At 47.5% G+C, this 20,749-nt stretch overlaps 1 protein-coding gene across 1 annotated transcript in view; it reads right to left on the bottom strand.

Moving 5' to 3' along the window:
• The window catches only part of B3GNT2 (UDP-GlcNAc:betaGal beta-1,3-N-acetylglucosaminyltransferase 2), a 31,184-nt gene extending 28,967 nt beyond the window's left edge, over positions 1 to 2,217 (bottom strand). Inside the window, exon 1 of the mRNA XM_004609195.2 lies at positions 1,979 to 2,217. The gene's annotated coding sequence lies outside the window, so the exon portion shown is untranslated. The remainder of the gene's footprint in view (positions 1 to 1,978) is intronic.
• Positions 2,218 to 20,749: the final 18,532 nt, after the last annotated feature.

The raw sequence follows: 20,749 nt of genomic DNA, 5'->3' as shown, positions 1-20,749 counted from the left end.
CTGGAGGAACTTCTATCCAATTACACAATGACCAGCACTTAACAAGCACTTCCTAAATCCCGAACTGCAGAGCTGGGAATCTGGCAAACTTTATCTATTTGTCCTCAAAAACAATCTAGTAAAGCAAACTTGGCACCCGCCCCCAAAGCCCAGATACGGAAAATGAAGCTGGGATGACAATTTACTGAACAGAATGCAGTAGAATCAAGATCAGTGAACAGTGAGGTGGGGGAACTCAGAACTTTATGAAGTAGAACCTTTCATTTTACACATACCATCTGCACAAAAATGGAAGAAAAGTGCAACGATCTACAGAGAGATTCCCCAAGGGGGAAAAGCAATATTCCAAACTGATCAGTTTTAGGTTTTTACTTAAAAAAAAAAAAAAAAGCAGGAGCAGCTAAAGACACAGGCATTTGTAAAGGCTGGCCAGGGTGGAAATTTTTCTCAGACTGTAGCTCGGGGCTCCTGTCTTTCTCCACGTCTTTTAAAATCTAATCTGGTGTAAGAGCACAGGGGCTCTGCTTAACACTTGCCCAAATTCCACTCGGCTTAATAACTCCCATGCAAAAGGAACGGCAGCGGGAACTGGGGGAGTGGAAGAAGTGTCCCGGCACCCTCGGGCTCCCTCTGGGTTGGCTGTCCCAGCGGCTAACGCCACCAAGAAAGCACAGGGGCCCTCGGCCTAGGCTCGGTTCAAGTCCTCGCCTTCTTGTCCCGTACGGCCGCCTCCTTAGTCATCCCATCCTCCGGAGGCACGAGCACACTGGCAGAATTTATTCTAAGGAGCACAAGGCCACCCTCGCCAGTTAGCTCCGCCAGCTGAACTCCGCAGCCGGGCTCAGACCCACCAGGGAGAGATCAGTGTTTGCAAGTGCGGTTCCACAAAGTTGGGGAGTCCCTGGCGGGCGTGGGAGAAACGACCAAGAATTTCTCCCCACCTCCCACCCCCGCAAGCTTCAGGCAGGAGAGGGAGCCTCCTCGCCGACACGAGTTACAAACGTGTCGATAGTCATTTCCCGAGATAACTTTCACTCTGCGGGGAGTGTCACGTGCGGGGACAGTCCTGGCTCCTTCTCACCACCCGAGATGTGGAGGCAAGTGCGTTCCGGGTACCCGCCTCCCTCCGACCCGGCCTCTGGTGTAAGCTGCCCGGGTCTGGAAATGAAAGTTACGGCCCCATCTTTTGACTTCAGCCGGGGTTCGCCAGGCATCCTGGGGGCCCTAAGTCCTCCCCCCACTGGCCCCCGCCCCGGCTCACACACACGTCTACCCTCCCGCTGGGAGTTTCGGAGACGGAGACTGAAAGCGCACCCCGCAATCCACCCTTCCCCCTCCGCAGGTCTCCCGAAAGTCGCCTAGTTAATCATTCAAAGCCCAAAGCGTGGAATATATTTTTTTTTAAAGGTCAAGCGAAAGGTTCTCCCCAAGTTTCGCAGAAACCAGTCTTGGGGGCCCCGGGGGGTACCCGCGGCAGGCGAGGGCGGTGGGGGTGGGGTGCGGCTGCCGGCTGCTCCTCGGAACACCTGATCTCCCCATGCGGCGCCCCAGACCGGCGCAGTGCGGGAGGCTGGAGAGTGCGGAGGTGCGAGCGCAAATCCCGCCCGGCTCCTCCGCAGCCCCCGGGCCCGCGTAACCCAGGTAACCCAGGTGCGGGCGCCCGGCCCCAGGAGCCCCTTCCCAAAGTCTGCATCACTCGCGGTAGCTCCCCCGGAAGTTGGGGTGCAGCGGGGCAGAGAGGACACCCGGGGTGGGGGGAGTTGCAAACAAACAAGAGGGTCACAAAAACCTCCTGCCAGCGGTTACGTTCTCCTCCTCCTCCTCGGGGAACGCCTAAATGCGGGAGGAAGCACCTAGGGACGGTTTCCTCTGCTGGGGCGCCGACAGCACGCCGGAACCCGCGAGGAAGAGACTCGGAAGGCGCGGCAGAGCCCGGGTCCCGCGGAGGCGGCGGGAGCGCACACCGCCCCGACCTTACCTTGTCCGGAGCAGCTCCAGCTCGGCGGGGCGGGGGGCGGGAGAGCGCGGCCGCATCCACGTCCCGGCCGCTCGGCGCGGCTCAGCCCGGCGACCGCCGCCGTTCACGCTCCATGCGTGGCGCCCGCGACGGGCGGACCGGGGGGGTGGGGGGGTGTCGCGGCGGGGATGGCTCGAGCTTCGCTCTTCTCCGGCACTTGTTGCCACAGCGGCCGCAGCGCCTCACCCACGGCTCCAGCTCCCGGCGCCGTCACCGCCTGAGGGGCCCCAACCCGGCCCCGCCCCGGTACCGCCCCCGAGAGACGAGCCAATCAGGCCCGGCACCGCCCCTCACGTCACCCTCAGGCCCCGCCCTCTGCTCCCCGCCCCAAGTTTGGGGAAGGCCCGGCTCGCTCCTCGCTACCGGGTCGGCGCCGGCATCCGCGGGGCTCCTACTCCTACTCCTCCTGACTTCTGACCATCTTCTGGAAAGCAAAGGCCTGGGACACACACACGCGACACAGACACACACACACAGAGCCCAAAAAGTAGACACACATGCACACACACACAGAGCCAACCCCAGAAAGTAGACCCCCATGGAAAAAGCCGGCAGCTCGATGTTCAAGTAAACAGTTCCAACTGCTCTAACTCATAGCGGGCTACAGGTCGCCCCTCTTGCAGTAAATCTGATTTGGGGAGTAAGCACATGGCCCATTGAGGTGACAGGGCCTGCATTCCCAGCCAGCTGCGTTTCTAGCGTTTGGGTCATAGCACCCCAGGCATCAAAGTGTGGGAAGGGGGCAACTAGGCCAAAGTAGGGCTTTGTGATCTATCACAACCCAGACAGTGCCTGTTGTCACTTTTTTTTTCCCGGCTTTTTGGGTCACACCCTGCTATGCACAGGGGTTACTCCTGGCACTTGCACTCAGGAATTAACTCCTGGAGGTACCATATGGGATGCTGGGAATAGAACCCGTGTTGGCTGTATGCAAGGAAAACGCCCTACCCGCTGTGCTATCGCTCCAGCCCCTGTTGTCACTTCTTGACTGCCCAACTAACTCCTAAACTCCAAGGCCTAGAGTGGTGTGCCACTTGACACTGCCACCCAATTTCGAATTCCTAATGCCACCCAATACACTGTGAGGACAGGGTTCTTAGTTGTCCTCCTTGCAGTGGGGAGGAATTGCCTGAGGTTCCCCAGGCCTTTCCAAAACGGGAAACCCAAGATGTGTCAAGGCCCAAGGGGCAGGGCACAAACCCAAATACCCTGCCCCAATCCCATGCCTTGCTGGATGGGGACCTGCCATCAAGGTCAGTCACTGGTCAGAACTTTGTCCATCCAGGCGGAAAAGTTGCCCAGGTTTCAAAGGTTAAGCTCAGCCAACTTGTCAGTCAAGGCCTGAGGCTCCTGCAAGTCGGTCCTGTAATGGACCTTATCTCTCAAGAAAGTTCAACCCCCACCAGATAAGCAGACTGAGGAATTAAGAACACACCACCCCACAATCATCTTGCATTTTTCAGCCAGTTGCAGATTCAGAACTAGTGGAAAGGTTAGGAATTGCTGAAAGAGGAATTTCAGGCACCTGTAAGCTCCACACACCGGCCTATCAGCCAGCTCCTGCCTAGAGCACGTGGGTGCGGTCTTTTAGAAACTGGAATTCTGAGTCAGATCTGGAAAGGTTCTGATTTGTCTCCCTTCAGCCCTTTTTGCTTTTGTTTTTATGTTGACACATGATTCGCCTAAAGCCCAAGAAACAAGTTCAATTTTTACAAAGTCATAGAAAAAACTGGGAGGATGCAGATTGTTACCAACTGTCCTGAGAAGTTGGGGTGCTATAGGAGGTGAGATTAATTTTATCTGCTTATTGACCTTTTTTGTTTTTTCAGTTATATTAATATATGTAACTTAGAAAGAGAAAGTTTTTGTTATTTGTTTGGGGTCCACACCCGGTGTGGTATTTGGGAACTACTTTTCCCTCACTCTTGACTACTCCAGGGATCACTTTTGGCTCAAAGATAAAGGTTTATGTTGTTTTGTGGTGATTAAACCTAGGTCTTGTGTGCCAAAAAGGTGCCTCCCCCTAAGCCACATCCCTGGCCCTCGTAAAGGACTTTTGTTTCCTTAGCAAACACTCAGCAATGTTACTCCCACAGCTTGATGAATGGGTTGCTCCCAGTGGTGCTTATATCATGCAATGCCAGGGATCAAACCTGGGCTTTCTGCATACAATATATACACTCCACCCATGAACTATCACTGCCCCCCAAAAAACTATTTTGATATAGGAACTAGAATTCTCTCTTTCTCTGATTGCCATGCCCAGTAATGCTCAGGAATTACTCCTAGCTCTGCACTCAGGAATCACTCCTGGCAGTGCTCAGGGGCATATGGGATGGTGGGGATCAAAGCTCTGGTCAACCTCATGCAAGGCAAGCATCCTACCTATTGCACTATCGCTCTGATCCCAGAAATTAGAATTCTTAAGGAAGTCTATAGAAAATATGAATTGATAAGTAAATAAAACCTGTGTTTTTCATTTTCTGTCAAAATTTATCCCTGAGTTCCTGGTTTAAATATATCTCTAGGCTACTGTTTTGATGTTAAGTGTTGTGATGGGACATGACTGGCATTTAAATATTTTTCCGTGCCATCAGATTGGTTGTTGTTTCTATGCCTATGTATCTTCCCTTTAAATGCACTCCCAGTAACCACAGACACGCTTTCAAAGACTGCCAGCCAAGGAGTTTTTAGCAAAGAAACTGCTACATATCAGCTGGCAACCAGTAAGGAAATTAAGCCTGTGTCCTTTGCAGCTGCCAAAGCTACCCCAGTCCTGAAATTTAAAAAGTAAGGGCATTTTTTCCATCCTGTCATTAGCTGATGCAGCTGGGGGAGTGTATCTGTAAGAGGTACATGATGTCTTTGAAGAGATTTCTCAGCGCTAAACTGTAATCCCTGCTCTTGGGTTTGGGCCTGACTCTACCATCAGTAAATACAGATATTTTATTAAATTGCTTTAAAAATGTGTTGAGCAGTGGAGGAGATAGTACACAGACAAGGCACTTGCCTTACACAGAATCATCCTGGGTTCAATCCCCAGCACTACCTATGGTCCCCCAGCACTGCTAGGAGTAATCCCTGGGCACAGCCGGGGGTGTACAACACCCCCTTCCCTCCCAAATGCTTTGACTACCCACTAGAAGCACAGCACAGGACTTGGCACTGGATTGATAAACATGGCAGAGAAAATACTGTTGGAGATCAGTCAAGCTGGAGAGAAAAGGGCTTTGTCGGTTCTAGAATTATACCTGGGATATGACCAAAGGTAACAGGACCCTAAGAGGAAATTACAATTCATTTGAACTCTTAAGGGTAAGGATTCACTGGCAAAAGAGGAGACTGGAACAGAGTTCCTGGCTGGTTCAGGTTCCAAAAGAGGATGGGGCTGAGAAAGGTTGTTGCAGGAGTGGCAAGGGCCATAGGGAGAGGCAAGGGAGATACGGTGCAGGGCCTAATACACCATTTCCAGGAAGGTCCATCTGACCACATGTGCTGAAAGATAGAAGAGATGGGGTGAAGGGGTAGGAGCGGCTGCGGTATGACAGGTGAAGAAATGAAGAAAGAAATGCGTGTAGACAGTTTTTGAAGGGTCTGACTGTGAAGCTTCAGAGAAACAGCAGGAGAGGAATGTGATTTCAGCAGTGGACTTAACTTATGTTTTTATTATTTTACCTTCGGATGGTACAACTTGGGTGTGTTTAAATACAGGTGGGGAAGGTCCTTTAGAGAAGAGGACGATGACACACTCAAAAGAGGACAAGGGACAATAAAGTCCCTGTGACGGTGGGAGAAGATCGAACCAGTGTGTGTGTGGGTAGAAAGACACAGATTGGGGTAGTACAACATTGGGAGAGACAGTCCTGGGAAGCTTCGATGTGGGCCACTGGGTGTGCTCACCTACTGGTTTCTTACTGTTCCGTAAGGGGAGGCTCGGGTGAGTGCAGAGAGAGAAGAGAGTAGCAGCTTGACACAGTTATTACAAAAGATCGAAGTGTGGAGATGACCCGGCCATGGCCAGTCAGCAAGGCCACATGAAACGGCGAGCTTGTCAGGTGCCTTTCAGGCCCCCTCTGTGATGGCCAGAGCTCAGCTGTCTGCTCAGGCCACTGCTAGGGCAGAGAACTGAATTCTTTCGCCAATGGCTTTCGAACACTGGCAAAAGTGAGGCTGCCATGGTACATGATCAGAGATAAGGACAGACGTGAATGCTCCGGTGGAACCCCTGGAGTTGAGGCTCAGCCCTGCTGGAAGGAGAAGGGGCAGGGCCAGACAGCTCGATGCTTGATAGTGTAAAAGTGGATTTTCCTGCATTGGTGGGTTCTTGAGAATTATATAAAAGAAAGATATGCAGCAAAACTCAGAAGATTGAATATTGAATGCTAGTTTATTGTTGTACAGATAAAGTAGATGGGCCCTGGTCCCTTTCCAGATGTTCAGGCCTCTCCTTTATCCATGAATGCCGTCACTAGTCCTGTCCTGACTCTGCCAGGTCCCATGAATGACTTGCCTCTGTGAACGATGGCCAGGTCTCGTGCCTGCACCGCTCTCTCTATCCCGTGAACGCTTTCCTCAGTCTCCAGGCACAGCCACGTGCACGTGGGTGAGATCCCTGTGCTCTGTACCCATCCCTGGGCCTTCCAATTGTACCCCAGCAGTTTCTTGTCATCCTGTCCCGGCTTTCCTAGTCTTCGGCCATGGCCACTGTGTGTGGGTGAGACTCCTGTGCTCAGCACCTTTATCACTACTTGGGTATCTGAGCCCTGCCTGAACCTGGGCTTTCCTAGGCATCTGAGCCCTGCCCGTGCTATGTCCCTGTCTGGCCCTGAGTGGCCCGCCAGGTACATCAGAGGAACAGAGGGGACTGGAGGGGAAAGTAGGGCTCCTTTTACCCTCTGCCAAATCCCACCCCCGGCCATCCAAGTCTCCATTCTGATTGGCTATCTATTCCATGGACCGAGATTTAAAGTGACCTTGTGCTCCACACTTCAGCGCCTGCTGTATCAATAGTGGTTCAGAAGACAGAGTTGAGGTTCGTGACAAAGTCAGCAGGTGATGGGGAATATTAGTGGAGGGACTTAGAGGCAGGGCTTTAGGGGCTGGACTGGACTCCCATGGAGCATGCGCCTGGCATGTGAAAAGCCCAGAGATTGATTCCAGACAATGCACACCCCAATATCACTGGGCCTTAGCACCCCAGTGCCAACTTCATCTCTGAACCATCAGGTCTGCACCAGCAGGTTGGGTATGGCCAGCAGTGAACCCCAGTCCAAGTGTGTAAAGGAGTATGGTCAGGCATTGCCCCTATTAAAAATAAAAATATATATAAAGGTACTGGTTGAGTCATCAGTTATAGGTAGTAAAGCCATCTGGAATGTAGGAAAAAGTTGCGGGGATGGAAGGCAGGGATGGCAGTAAAGTATTGGGGGGCGGGTTAATGAAGGCCAAAGTAAAGAAGAGCACGGCACTCACCCAGAGGGAGAGGAGGGCGGAATGTGGCTGGGCAACAGGCCTCACAGGTGTGCTTGCAGGATGTGGAGGAGAATGTCAGGGAAAGAGGGCTCAGCCCACCCACCTATGAGCACAGGAATGAAAGAGCACTGCCAGGTATACCCACCCCCTCCCAAATAAAATGACCTTTGCTTTCTGTTGTTTGGGGTAGGGGTGGGGAGTTATTTCTTCCAGGACCATATCTGCTGTTACCTGAGTGGGAGTCGACCATGTGAGACTGGGGATCAGACCCAAGTCAGCCATGCCCCCATGGACCATTTATGGGCTTTTGTTTTTTTGGTTTTTTTTGTTTGTTTGTTTGCTCAGGGGTTACTCCTGGCTCTGCACTCAGGAATTACTCCTGGCAGTGCTCGGGGGACCATATGGGACGCTGAGAATCGAACCTGGGTCAGCCACATGCAAGGCAAACGCCCTACCTGCTGTGCTATTGCTCCAGCCCCCTCCCCCCCACCCCGCCGGACCATTTAATGAACTCAAGTAGGCCTTTCATAGAGACTGAAGTGGAATGCTTTGGTGGGGATGGGGGCAAGGCGGGGACAGTGGTGGGGGCCAGGACAGCAGTGACACGGGGCTGAGGTTCTGGGGGCTTGACAGGGAAGAGGGACCTGAGAGTCTCTAGACTGTCCCAGCTGTGTCTCCATGAACCTGCCCAGCAGCTGTGCGAGCCGAGGCCATCTTCACCCCCGCTTCTCTCCAAGATTCCCACCCTTCCCTCTCCTCTACATTAGTTTTGTGGCCTTTAAATGAGGTTCTGTGGGACACCGGCTGTGAGTCATGACTGCCCCAGGCTTATCTCAACTGTTACTCACCTGCTCCTTCCTCAAACATGTTGTTAACGTCCTGTGTCAGTTTTCCTGTCTATAAAATGGGTCGGCTGAAACGTACCCCATCTCAGGGCAATTACCAGGAGTCCAGTGGGTAACTTGAGTAAAAGCACTTTCTAGATGGTAAAGCTCTGTACAAATATGACAGCTTTCCCTTGTTGAGACTCCCCTCACATAACACCCACATGTCTTTCTAGGGCCTTAGCAAAAAAGATTGTGAGTCCCCAATCCAGAGGAAGCTGTAATCTTACTCCAGAGACAGGACAAACACGCCCAGAAACAATTAGAGAGGAATGCACAGCTGTGTCTGATTAAGTGCTAAATTGTCAGGTGCAGACAATAAGAGCTCTGAGAACAGAAAAAGAAACAATTAGCCAGAGTGGGAAAGTCTGGGAGGCTTCCTGGAGAAGGTGGGATAGAAGGTGCTTAAACTGGTAACTCTTCCTGAGTCTTGGGGGCAGCCGACTGACAGTTTGACAGAACTACCAGAAGATTCTAGGCCACAGATTTCTCTTTAGATTCCTGTATTCCAAACTGTCATCACTCCTGAAGCCTCGCTTCCTCTCAGTTACGTGCAACTACTTATTTGTTTTGGTTTTGGTAGCACTAGAAATGCTCTGGGGTGACTCTTAGTTCAGTGCTCCCGGGGCAAGCCTGACAATGCAGTGGGTGGGGATCATGAGTTGCCAATCCCCAGTCGACTGGGTTTGATGCAATCCACACACACTAGCCCTTTGAGGCTTTAAATCACACTCTTAAGCCGTCTGCAGGAGGTGGAGCTACACAGAGAATCCTGTGGACTCGAACCCTAGGCCTCAGTCATCCAAGACTCTGTGTTACCCTCTTCCTGGTCAGAAACATAGGTTGCTCTCCAACAGGTTTCCTGTGCCCTCTTCACTGCTGGCACCCAGCACCAGATAGTTTTGCCTGTTCAGACTTCTGGTTTGAATAGTCCTGGATCCCCCCCACACCCCATCCCTGCTGCCATTTGCCTTGACTGCACCTGGCCAGCCTGGTGTACAAGTGTGTCCACAGAATCCAAGCTCTGAGCCAGCTCCCACACCTGCCTCCCCTTTTTGAATTTTTTTTGGTTTGGGCTGGGGTAGGGAGGAGGTGTGCACTCAGCTGTGCTCAGAGAACTATGTGCCAGGGCTCCTGCATGCAAAGTGTGAACTCCAGTAAGCTATTTCCCTGGCCCCAGGCTGGAAGCATCCTTCAACTCCATTCAGATACAGGCTCCATGGGGCTGCCACCCTTAAGTCTAGCACCTACAAACCCAGAGCTGATTTCTACCTCTTGACTTGTGGAAGCAGCTCCTCCAGCCCTTGTGCGCAGTTCACAATGAAGGTACCTTGACCTTGTTGGTGCCTGGGTCCATACCTCCCCCTTCACCGTAGCCTGGTAATAGCCCTAACATGCCACACTGCATGCACATCCAACTCTTAGCAGCAGCAGAATCCCCTAATTCCCGATGATTGGTGGGCTTAATTTGCTTAGGATATTCATCAGTCCTAGGAGGAGTTATGGAAAAAGAGTCACTTCTGGAGCTGAAGAGATAGTACAGGTTTTTGTCTTGCATGCATCCCACATGGTCCCTGGAGCCCAATCAGGAATGATCCCTAAGCTAGGAACAAGAAGCCCTGAGCCACTGCCAGATGTGGCCCAAGAACCAGAGAGAAAGAGAAAGAGAAAGAGAAAGAGAGGATCACTCTGTCAATGGCTAAAATATTAATTACTGATGTAGAGTGTGGAATCTTGGCACTGAAATACTTAGAATTCAAATCCAGTGCCTTGGAATTTGCCTGAGAAAAAGCAGGCTCTAAAAGTGGCTTTCTGAGGGCCAAACACCTGCTACTAAAGATAATACCTTGAATGTTGAACCATTAAGTCACAGGTGAAAAATCACCTACTTACACAGATGCTTTCTCCCCAGACTATCTAGTTCTTGCACTAGCAGGAAAACATCAGATGCCATTATCAGATGCAGATATCAGAAACCTGTGCCATGATTCCCAGGACACGTGTTCTGGATCCCACAGAGTCCTGATGCTGGAAGAATTTAGAATTACCAAGGTTAATAAAGTCTAGCTTGTGGGGCTGGAGTCACAGAAAGGCAGGTTGGGCACTAATCTTATAGTGGCTGAAGGGAGTTCAATCCCTGGCACCACATATGGTCCCCTGAGCATAGCCCCAAAACCAAAATTAATCAAGTCCAGCTTACAGATGACATTGTGGTGGTGTAAAAGGTCACACGCTTGAAGGGACCTGAATAGTCATCTCTATTAGGGTTATCAAATTGGGAAATGGAATATTTATTAAGGAGAAGTGCAAAATCATACTCAATTATTATCAAACTGCAAAATTACATTCAAGAGAGACCCATAATTGCAGCATCAAGCATGAGGCAGTGTCATTAATATGATTATCAGGGCCTAAGCCTATTAGAGAATTTAATGCTTCTTTGTGGCATCATCCTTTGCAAAGCTTTCTTGAGCCTGGAAACCATCTCAGCTGTAAACACAACCGTTATAAAACAGTGATTTTTCAAGATCATAACAAAGATCTGCGGGCCTTTCCCAAGATCAAAGCTGCCTGTTTAAGGAGAACAGAGACCATTTCTAGAAAATGGAGATGAGACTCCCTACTCTTACTGTTGTTTTTTTTTTAATTGATGAAGAAAGAATATTGAACTCTGAATCCACTCTAGCCCCCCAGGATTACCCATGGCCAACATTGTGAGAAGTGACAACTGACAACAAAGAGATTTATTTGGGACCTATGATGGACGCAGGAGTCTAGGTCTTGGCTGTTGCTGGTGAGAAATTATAGCATCACAGTCAAGTAGAAGGCAGGAGCGATATATCAGCAGGCAGGGCATTTGCTTTACACACGTCCAATCAGGGTTTGATCCCTAGCATCCCATATGGTTCCCCGAGCACCAACAGGAGTAATTCCTGAGTTCAGAGCCAGGAGTAACTCCTGCACACTTTGAGAGTATTTCATTGCTTATAAACTCGACTGAAAAGAGGGAAAGAAGGGAGTGCAATCTTTAGGCAGAGGGGAGTACCAACAAGAATGAAATGAAGGGGCTGGAGTGATAGCACAGTGGGTAGGGCATTTGCCTTGCACGCGGTCAACCCAGGGTCGATTCCCAGCATCCCATATGGTCTCCCGAGCACCTCCAGCAGTGATTCCTGAGTGCAAAGTCAGGAGTAATCCCTGAGCATCGCAGGGTGTGACCCAAAAAGAAAAAAAAATGAATGAAATGAAGACAAGCACCCCCACGCGCCATTCCCACCACCCCCGACACACACACTTACCTGTCCCACTTAAAAGTCTGGAAATTTCTCCAATGCTAAAACCACTGGGCAACTATGAACTGCCACATCAGAATCAACACTAGAATGTAGATGATGCTTTTTTTTTTTTTACTTTATATGGTCGTTTTAATGTTAGATGATGCTTTTTTAACAAAACAAAACAAAATAGACCTTCCTGTTTGGGGTTTAGGTTAAACTTAGGCATAAGCCCTTGTTCCTCTGCATTTTGAAAGCCTTTTCAATAGATTTCCTTCTTTTCTCATCTTACACCATTCCAGGATGTAGCTGCCCAGTCAGCACCCTCTCAGGGTCAGCCCCCCTCCACCCAGCTGTGCAGAACGTCAGGCCCATTCTGCCAAAGAGAAAGAACCAGAGTCTAGTTGATTCACCACAGTTAAATGAATGATCCTTAAAAGTCAGAAAAAAGAGAGGAGTGAATTACCACAAAACTTCAAGAACAAAAACTCGTGATTAATCAGGCATTTTAAAAAACAAAGACCCCCTTAAAAAAACAAGAAAATGGAATGGGTAGTTGGAACTGAACAAAAATCACACTTGTAGACCCAAATTAATCATTAAGTGCTTATGTAACAATTCTCTTCAGTACTGTCAACTTGGATTTATTGTAGATGACAAAAATCTCAGAAGTAGGGGAGGCTCTGATCTTCCATTGTCAATGATTTTTCTTCAGTTCAACTTGCATCCATCTTCCCGCTCTTTCTATTCTCTCCACTCCCCCCCAATCCACACCCCTATATGTTGTGATTGAACCCAACCCAGCCCTCACTTATGTGAGGCATGTTCTTTACCACTAAGCCTCATCCCTGGAGACTTTTATTTTTTTTTTTTAATTTAAATTTAGGGAATGGGGATTGTGGCTACATTTAATAGTACGCAGGGGTCACTCCTTGTTGTGCCTATGTGCTATAAGGCAACTAACCAGAGTTGGGCGCATACAAGGCAAGTAAGTACCTTAAGCCCTGTACTATCTTTCCAGCCCCCTTTATTTATTTATTTATTTTTAAAGTTTTGGAATTCTTAAGTTTATTTCTTATTCAACAATATTTTTGCATAGCCTAGGATACACTGTTCATTTTTTTGTTTTTATTTATTTTATTTTAAAATTTTTTTAATGAATCACTATGAGATACAGTTACAGACTTACAAACCTTCGTACTTACATTTCAGTCATACAATGATCGAGTACCCATCCCTTCACCAGTGCCCATTTTCCACCACCAATGTTCCCAGTCTCCACCCACCCGACCCCCACCTCTGTGGCAGGCACATTCCTTTTTACTCTCTCTCTCCTTTTGGGTGTTATGGTTTGCAATACAGGTATTAAGTGGCCATCATGTTCAGTCTATAGTCTATAGTCTACTTTCAGCACACATCTCCTATCCCAAGAGAGACCCCCAAGCATCCTTTACTTGGTGGTCCCTTCTCTATCTCATTCTGGAAAATCCAGAATGTGATTTTCCAGAATGTGGTGAGGCCGTCCAACCCTTTTAATTTTACTTTTTATTAGTCAGTTCCTTTCTACACATACTTTAGGCATTTTATTCAGAGCTAACATCCAACAGTAGAATGGTTCTTTGTCTTGTTGCTTCATTTTATGATCCAGGAAACCTTTCCTCCAGTACCTTACCAGATTTCCTTTCCCATTTTATTGACCACATAGGGAGTTATATGACCCTTCCTAAAATAATCACTGGATAAGTGAATAGCCACACAACTAATTTAGACCAATCAGGGTTTACTCTTGAATTCTCACATAGAGAAGGTATGGATCCTCAAGCCTAACATTCTGTCAGCCAGAATAAAAGGAAAAGGATGTAGTAGGTAGGGTTCCCTGACCCTGAGAGAGTGGTTTGCATGTAAGAAGTTTAGTGAAATTCCTCTATGCCATCAATCTCTAAGTAGTGAAGTAAGCAAGAAGAGACTAGGGGAGAGGTTGAACTGTAGATATAAAGTGTAGATATAGATATCAATGCAGCAAAGGCCTTACTTATCTTTCAGGGAGCTCTGGTGCTGGCGTGACTAAGTTGTTCCAACAGTCAGAAAGCTCAGCACTCTCCCTCCCTCCTAGAGCTTTGATCAGGGCTGCCTTTAGGAAGGAAACATAGCCATGACTTTCCAATGACAGAGTCAGAGAGAGACTTGGCCTATGACCGCTCCATCAGCACTGGATGGCTGAGTGAAGGTTTCACTCTGGGAGCACACCGAAGCATGATGTACTCCCAAGATGGAGTGTTGTATAGCCAGTCCCTTGGATCACCTCCAACCCAAGGAGGGGGGTTAACTCTTTTTCAGAGAAACCATTATGTGGCAGCCTTTACCAGAGCCATCTCTGCAGTCCTGTGACCTCAAATCCCCCCATTTCCTAGAAGAAGTGGCAGGAGGAACCTCCCAGCATCAGCCCCCACCCTGGTCTTCAAGCTGGGAATTTACTTTGTTTATTGTTAGGCCATCAAGAGTGGGATATTGAAGAGATGGCTTTGCAGACTGAGCTTGGGTGGGGTTCAGTTCAGGCTCTCAGAGTTAAGAGGCATGATGGCCACAAGAATGAAAATCCACGGGGTTCATCTTGAGCAAACTGGAAGCCTGCTAAGCCCTGGCATCTGCTGAACTTCCCAAATTACACACATTAAGCTGTTCGGTTCCACATTTCCATAGTGCGCTTCCTGCCAAGCTTCCTAGGGCAGACTACACAATAGGAAAATCAAAATGCGCAGTGAGAGCAATTATGAATACGACAGGTCAAACAAATAAGCCTTTATCTAGGACTTAAACAGACATCATCAACAAGGGTCTAATCCAAACTTTAGGTTCAGACAAAGAAAGTCTTTTCAAAGCGAAATAAGACCAAAAAAAAGAGTAGGGGAGTAGAGATGTTTGCATGATTTTTTCTGTCTTATTAATATTAATACTAAAATAACATTTTACCTTCAAGCTTCCCATCCCTCCTCCCTTCCCCTTGAAGTTCTCTAGTTCTGTTACTAATCTGGCTGTAGGGCCAATTCAAGGAGTGTTATGCTAGAGTGTAAAAATAGTTGTCATTGAAAAGGGCAAGGGAATTTACTTTGTTCATTGCTATGTGTCTAGTTAAATACCCAAGAATTAAAGCCATACACATAAGTGTTTGTCTATATATTCAGGAAATAAAAAAAAACTGTGTTGCAGAAACTCCAAGCACTTCAGCTAAGTGATAAAGTTTGTGGATTGAGGTGCTGGAATTTGATACTGCCACAATATATTGTGGGGGAAAGCCAGATAGACTAAAACTTTATCATGATTATTATTTATTTTGCAGTGCTGGGCATTGTCATGGTTCTGGGGGCAATGAAATGCAGAACCACTTTGTGTAGGTTTAGAATCTTTCCTCGCCCCTCCTAAATCAGGTCCTAAGGGTCTCTGTAATTCTGAAGTTCATAAAGCTCTGAGCAATGAAAGTTTCGTTGGCTGGTTGGTTTGGCTTTTGGGCCACACCCAGTGGGGCTTCATGTCTACTGGCTCATCATTCAGGGATTACTCCTAGCAAATTTTAGGGGACTACATAGTGCCAGAATGGAACCCAGACCTCACACATACAAAGCATGTGCACAAGCCCCTTAAACTATCTCCCCAGCCTTGAAAAGGAAAGTTGTTTTGTTTTTTTTTTTCAAAAATGGCACTAAAAAGTAACCAGGCAGCAAAATTTGACTGGAACTTATAGGAAGGCAGCTATTATTATTATTATTATTATTATTATTATTATTATTGCCTTTTGGGTCACATCCGGCAATGCACAGGGGTTATTCCTGGCTCTGCACTCAGGAATTACCTCTGGCGGTGCTTGGGAGACCGTATGGGATGCTGGGAACCGAACCTGGGTCGGCCACGTGCAAGGCAAACACCCTACCCGCTGTGCTCCAGCCCCAAAGGCAGTTATCATTTTTAACCTCATGATTTTTTTCCCTTAAGATTACTTTGATTTGGGGGATACAACCAGCCCTTCCAGGGGACATGCAGTGCCAGGTATCAAACCCATATTTCCCACATGTAAAGCATATGGTAGCCAGTGAGCTGTCTCTCTGGCCTCTTATCTTATGTTTTACTACAAATAAATGGATGTGTTTGATCCCATAGAGGGCTACACATACCTTGTTACCACTAATGAGACAGTACATTTTTGAGAATTATCAGCCTGTCAATGAGAGCTGGAGCCACAACATGACTGGGATGATCCAAAGAATGAAAGTGATCAAGAGGAGGGACTTGGATGTTCCTCTGAGGCACAATTTAGTGAATGAACCTGAGAGGAGCCAGCAGAGGGAAGCCAGGAAGAAAAGTGAGCAAATGAAAAACAAGGTGTGAAGATAATACAAGGAGAGTCAAGCACATTGTAGAATTTGCCTGGTGGAGAAGAAGTGCCAGCAACAACCACACAAAGGCCAAGGGTAGCTGAGAAGGCAGTTAAGGCTTGGCAATTTCACAGGCCTCGCTGAGATCATGTCTTAAGCCTGTTTTCATCTTTTTAACAACACTGAGCTGTCCTTTGTTCCCCATAAGTGCCCTATAAACTCTTCTAATTAATTTAATGTTTGTTAAAGCCATAGATCAGAGAGGCAGGGCTGCTTTTGTGAGGCTCAGGTTGGGATAAAAGGCTGAGAAGATAGCAGAAAGAGCATGAAAGTGACAGAGAAGTGAGAAGAATTTGCTGACTGGCATGAAAATTTGAGAAGAACATTCCACTCCTCATTGAATGGAAGGACCCTAAGAGAAACGGGGCTATTGGGAGGACTTTGAGATAAAAAAGAGTGAGAACCAAGGCAGGGAAAATAAATAGATTTATCAAAAGAACCTCTTATCCTTAGTTCACTTCCTGTTGTTAGCATCATGATAATGGGTGTCACACGTACTTGGTGGGGGGTGCTCACTGGGGTTGCACTCCAGTCAGCATTGCTCAGTTTTTGAGTTGGGATGCTCCCCCAGGATCTCACACGTTAGATGCAGCACTTGCACACACCTGACTTTGCACTGGAGCTCACATATTCACTGTGGTACTGCACATCCCATATAACAGCGAGTTGCTGGAACCATACTTGGGGCATGTGGGCAGCACTGAAGATCAAACATACATACCACTTCACATTTGCAAACAAGTGGTACTAGCCACAGTCATCCCCCGGCCCAGTCTGTAATTCTTAAGGTATGGGTCAGGAAAATTTCTGGAAATAAAGATAACCACCTCAACTATGATTCCATGAAAGAAAAGATAAACACTCAGAGAGGCTAAGAGGTGCTCTTGAGGGAACAACTGGCTACTGACAAGAGCCTGGACTCGAACTGGGTTTGTGCCCTCAGTTTGGTGTGCCCTCAGTTTGATGCTGTTTCTACTATACACAAAATCTTACTGTCAAGCCCCCTCCCTGTTTTGACCTGCCCTCGCCCCCGCCCCAACACTATTAGTCAAATCTGGTTAAAATAAGTCCAGACACTGATCCTCTGTGAGAATCACAGGCACAGCAGCTGAGAGGCTCTCAGTGGGTGCCAGGACGGAATCAAGTGTTAGAGAAGTGGGTGGGGTGGCAGCCGCCGTAATCTCCCTTGGAAACCCCTGGAAAGGAAGAGCAAACTGTGGCTTTACAAAGTCACTCTGGAAAATAAGTTTTTGAATGTATTAGGAGTGGGGAGAGTGTATTCTCTTTCCCAACAGTATTTATTATTTTTGTAATTAGAAATGTTCCCATCAAACCCTAGTAAACACAGAAAAAACCTGCACGGCAGAGCCTAGCAAGCTACCTGTGGTGTACTCGAACAGTAACAACGATGTTCCTCATTCCCCTGATCCTGAAAGAGCCCACAGTATGCCATCGGGCTACACTAGCACGCGACAGGGATGAATGGAGACGTTACTAGTGCCGGCTTGACAACGGGATAAAATAAGAGTGACAGAAATGTTTAATGAGAGAATGGGCAGCTGGGGAGGAAAAGTTAAGTCAAGCTTTTTAAGCCAGTGTGACCAGATCATCTGGATTAAGACCAGATGGAAATACCTGCTTCATAGGGGAACTTCTGGAAAAGGCCACACCTACAGAGAGAAGATAATGCATCTTCCTGACTTGGTGAAATACAGTTATTAGAGGAAGGGAAAGAGCTGGAGAGATGGTTCAGGGAGTGACATGTTGGCTTTGCATGTGGCTGGTGTTGTATGTGGTTCTCTCAACACTGCTAGGAGTGACCTGGAGCATTGCTGGGTATGGCCCAAAAACAGAGAGGGAGAGGGAGAGGGAAAAGGAGGAGGAGGGGGAGGGGAGAGAGGAAGAAGGAGCGGGAGAGGGAGAGAAAATTGGACACCAGAGACCAAGTGGCTTGGGGAGAGCCACATGACTTGGAGGAATCTCTCCTGTGAGCTATTACCTGAGTGTCTATTATAAGACCAAGTAGAATAATCTTTAAAAAGCATTTTACCCTCAACATTGGCATGGCAGAAGGGGTTCAGTCAGCCTTCCCTGAAAGAAACAGTAAGATATCTATTCTTAAAAAGGGGTGACATATCTTTCAGGAAGAAAAATGTACCTTTTCATGGCTTTCTTAGATCCATTAGCCCTAGAAAGTTCCCTTTCTCCAAGATGTCAAGAAAACCAGGTCTCAGGATGCTAAGGAGTGGCCGTTCCTCAATCCTGGCATGAAGCACTGCCCAGCTGGTCATCAAGGAGCTGGGCAAGTCTTAGCAGAAGGTTGATGACTGGCAGGGAAGTCTGCTCTAAGACGCCCAAGTCCTCCTATATAAGGTAAATCATACCATTCTGGCCCTAAGGAGACCCCAGAGACAGTTTCTTTGCCATTTAGTGACAGGATCTAGGTCTAGCTAAATGGCATTGTGGTCTCTGAGGCCAAGTGCTATCTTTGTTTTTCTCTTGATTGTCACTTCTTGACCCAGGGTCAAGCCCTGTTATTCACTGATAACTTTCATTATACTGTCTAGCTGAATCTACAGATGAAGTCTTCCAAGGACTTAAGATTTTGACTTAGGGGCTGGAGCGATAGCACACCGGGTAGGGCATTTGCCTTATACGTGGCCGACCCAGGTTCGATTCCCAGCATCCCATATGATTCCCTGAGCACCGCCAGGAGTAATTCCTGAGTGCATGAGCCAGGAGTAACACCTGTGCATTCCCGGGTGTGACTCAAAAAAATTTTTTTTGACTTAAAAAACTGTGCCACGTAAAATGTGCCAGCAGTCACTACAGGGAAAATGGTTGTTTTCTCCCTCAGAGGATCTAGGTCAGAATTATAGGAAAGTCCAAAGTGTTTTCTGCTAATAGCTCTTACTAAGGTTCATACTTCTAATTTTCAGCCAAATGAATTCTATCCTGTAGCTTCATCCAGGAAGAAAATAGCACTATAATACCACCATGCTACTGAGCATTCTACAATACTCTGTATCTCTATGCTACTCTGTATAATAGTCTGTGATTCTGTGTGTATTTACGATACTCTATGATGTAAAAGATACCCTATGATGCTGCATATGATACATCTATGATACTCTAAGAAACTGTGTATCTCTGATACTTTATGATATCTATGTTGCTCTGTGTATCTGTGAAACTGTGATTATCTGTAGTACACTCATGTTCTGTACATCTATAATACCCTTATTGTAACTGCAATATCTATGATACTCTACTCTTCCTATCTATAATGCTCTATGATATCTAGAAACTCTTGCGTATTTATGATACTCTATGACACGCTGTGATGCTGAGCTCTATGAGAGCTGAACCTATGCTCACCTTCAGGAAGGCCTGCTGTGCTCTGGGAAAAATCAATGGTGTCCATTCAATGGTTCAATGTCAATAAGCTCGTATCACTGAAACGGAAATAGAGGGTTACCATAGGAGGCAGGCGATGCCTCACTCGCTCTCCCACTATTGTAAGAGATTTCTTAGTGAAGTGAATTGAGTCTCCCTTCGCTTGGCAACACACAGCTGGAGGCATTTCAGGGAAAAGAGAGCCATTGTCCCTAACAGGATGCATGCTCTGCCAACAAGTCTCTTCATCAGCCTAACACAGGTTGGCTTTTCTGCTGTGGATCAACAAAGTACTTGTCAACAAATGTCAAATGTCCTCCTGCTTTAAAAGATCCGGGGGGGGGGGAGGGGGGGAGACAGTACAGCAGGTAGGGTGTTAGCCTTGCTACTCGGGCTCCATCCCTGGAACCTCTGAGGCCAGAAAGGATTCCTGGGTGCAGAGCCAGGAATAAGGCCTGAGTACCTCTGGTTGTGTCCTCAAAACCAAATAAATAAATAAAATATCTCAAGATTGAGGGCTGCTGGAAAGAAAGCACAAATAGTAGAATATGTGTCTTACATATGTGACACCGAATTTTATCTATGATACCATGTGCCCTGCCCAAGCACCACCGGGAATGGCCTCAGGTACCCTGAGCACCCACTGGGTGCTCAAAAAATTTTAAAACAAAAGATTCCCAAGATGAAAGTGGTTGAGATAGCTAATTATAGATTAGAGATTATCTAGTTCAGTATCAATGGAGTGACTCCTCTCCTCTCCTCCTATGGGGGTGTTTGGGATATACCGGGTAATGCTCAGGGGCTACTCCTGGCTCTATGTTCAGAGGGTCACTCTTAATGGTACATAGGGACCTTGTAGTACTGGGGATAGAACCAGGGTCAGTCACATGCAAGACAAATGTCTTATTCTCCATACTATCTCTCTGACCCCCAAATAAGAAAAGATGCCAAATGCTACTGCAAAACCAAACCATAAAGCCTAAAATGAGAGAGAGAGCAAGAGAGAGAGAGAGAGAGAGAGAGAGAGAGAGATGTGTCATAGAGGCAGGCTGGGCAGGGGAGTGGTTTGGAGGAATGGGAGGGAAACTGGGAACATTGGTGCTGGGAAATGTACACTGGTGGAGGGATATGTGCTGGAACATTGTATGACTGAAACTCAATCATGGACATCTTTGTAATGCTCTATCTCACAGAGATCCAACAAAATAAAAAATTAATATTAAAAAATGCTTCTGCAAAACCAAGAAAGAGGTTGCTGACCTCTAAGGTTTTAGCCTC

The sequence above is a fragment of the Sorex araneus genome, chromosome X, assembly GCF_027595985.1.
Source record: "Sorex araneus isolate mSorAra2 chromosome X, mSorAra2.pri, whole genome shotgun sequence".
NCBI classification, from domain to species: Eukaryota; Metazoa; Chordata; class Mammalia; order Eulipotyphla; family Soricidae; genus Sorex; species Sorex araneus.
Note: the sequence above shows the minus strand (reverse complement) of the source record. Positions and strands in the feature narration are given on the sequence as shown.